This window comes from Zingiber officinale, chromosome 2B, assembly GCF_018446385.1.
Source record: "Zingiber officinale cultivar Zhangliang chromosome 2B, Zo_v1.1, whole genome shotgun sequence".
NCBI lineage: Eukaryota > Viridiplantae > Streptophyta > Magnoliopsida > Zingiberales > Zingiberaceae > Zingiber > Zingiber officinale.
The window spans coordinates 139,375,182-139,377,097 of NC_055989.1; positions in this window are offsets into that span (position 1 = coordinate 139,375,182).

Sequence of the window (1,916 nt, forward strand, 5' to 3'; positions counted from 1 at the left end):
GTGGACATGAGAAGAAGACTAAGGGGAGTACAAAGAGTTTAAAGTGAATCAGATTAGTCTAAATCCATCAATGACCTTTTATAAAAAATCTTTAATAACTAAAAAGACTTTAGATTCAGAAAGATTGAACATGAAAACACTTAGGAGAGTAACAACTGACAAGAACATAGTAGTGCCAGTTTTGAGTGAATCAGATGTGAAAAAAGTTAATTAAGAACTCTTTGCAAAAAGTCTTGGATGACCGCAAAAACTCCAAAATCAATAAATTTGAATATGATAAGACTCAGGGAAGTGTTTGGAATACACTAGTCCAACTTAGAGTGAATAATTCATGAAAAAGTCTATTAAGGACATTTTTTAAAAGTCCTTGATGATTGTAAAGGCACAAGAATGAAGAAATTTAAACGCAAGAAGACCCAGGGGAGCAGTGTTACGAATATGCTAGTTTAGAGTGATTATAGTTATGAAAAAAATCGTCAAGAACATTTTGTTAGAAGCTCTTGGTGGCTTCAAAGACTCCAAAATTAATAAATTTGAACATAGAAAGAGGTGAGGGAGCATTTAGGAATATAGTGATGTTAATTTGGAGTGAATCAGATTAGTTTAGGCTCTAGAATTAAGAAACTTTGAACATCGAACAACTCAAGGGAGTGCCAAAAATTCATAGTGCCAATTAGAGTGAATTAGATTTAGTCTAGATCCATCAAGGTCTTCTTGTAAAAAGTCCATAATGGCTACAAAGGCTCCATATACTCAATAAAATTTAACATGAGAAGACTTGGAGTATCAGAAACACATTGGTGCCAATTGAAAGTGAATCGGATGTTGGAACCAAAAAAAAGTTAAACATGGCAACTTGTTTGGAGTGAATACTCGGTCGCTAAGTCCATTAAGTACATTTTACCAAAAATCTTTGATGGCCTTCGAGGCTCTAAAAAACCGGAAAATTGAACAGGGAAAGATTGTTCTAAGTATTAAGAATGTATCTATACTGATTTAGAATGATGCCAAGCCTGTATAAACATTAAACACTAAATTTGTTCTATATACAATGAATAAAATAACCAGGGAAGGGATGATCACAAGGATATGCAAGTTAAAAAACCACAAACATCCATCTGTAGGGCACTATTAAAATGGAAAGGGTTTGATAGGATTCCATATTACAAAGAAAAATTAGAGGGGATCGCCAACATCTAAGCACTATGATGAGTTTTAGAGGTCGTCAACGCTATAGACATGAGTACTAGAGGTCGTCAATGCTATAGGCTTACTCAAAGGTATTTTTTGGATGATTATGCTATTGAATAAGGAGACAAATGGGACACAAATAGAGTTGAGGACAATAATTTTTGCGACACTCGCCTAAATGCCCGCCTAGACACTATGTAGTAAGTTGATTGTCTACTTGACTACTTGAAACTATCTTTTAAAGCTTTGATAGAAATGCCAAATTCTTCCATATAACATTAGAGGTAGAGAAATTGATGTTGATATTTACATACTATAATTCATTCACATGAGAGAGGATCAACTGATAAACAAAAGAGTTAGATCATAGGGCAATGTTGGATCATCCAAAAGAATATAAAGAGAAATTCTTTTTGAATTTTTATATGATCATGTGATCCTTTCATTAAAAATAAAAATACTATAAGATAGTAAACCATCAACAATACTTCATGGGAAAACAATCGCCATGAAAGCGTTCACAAAAAGTTAACATTGTAGGAGAATGACAAGAGGACATGGGACTCATTTTTTCATGAGCAATTAGATATAATTCTTCATATAATGTAGCATATTTGTGGTAGATACCAAATTAAATTCTAATACAGATGATAATGCCATACCTCATAAAGTAATCAATTCCAATATCAGTTCAAAGTAAGTCCCAAGAAACACCAGATGAATGA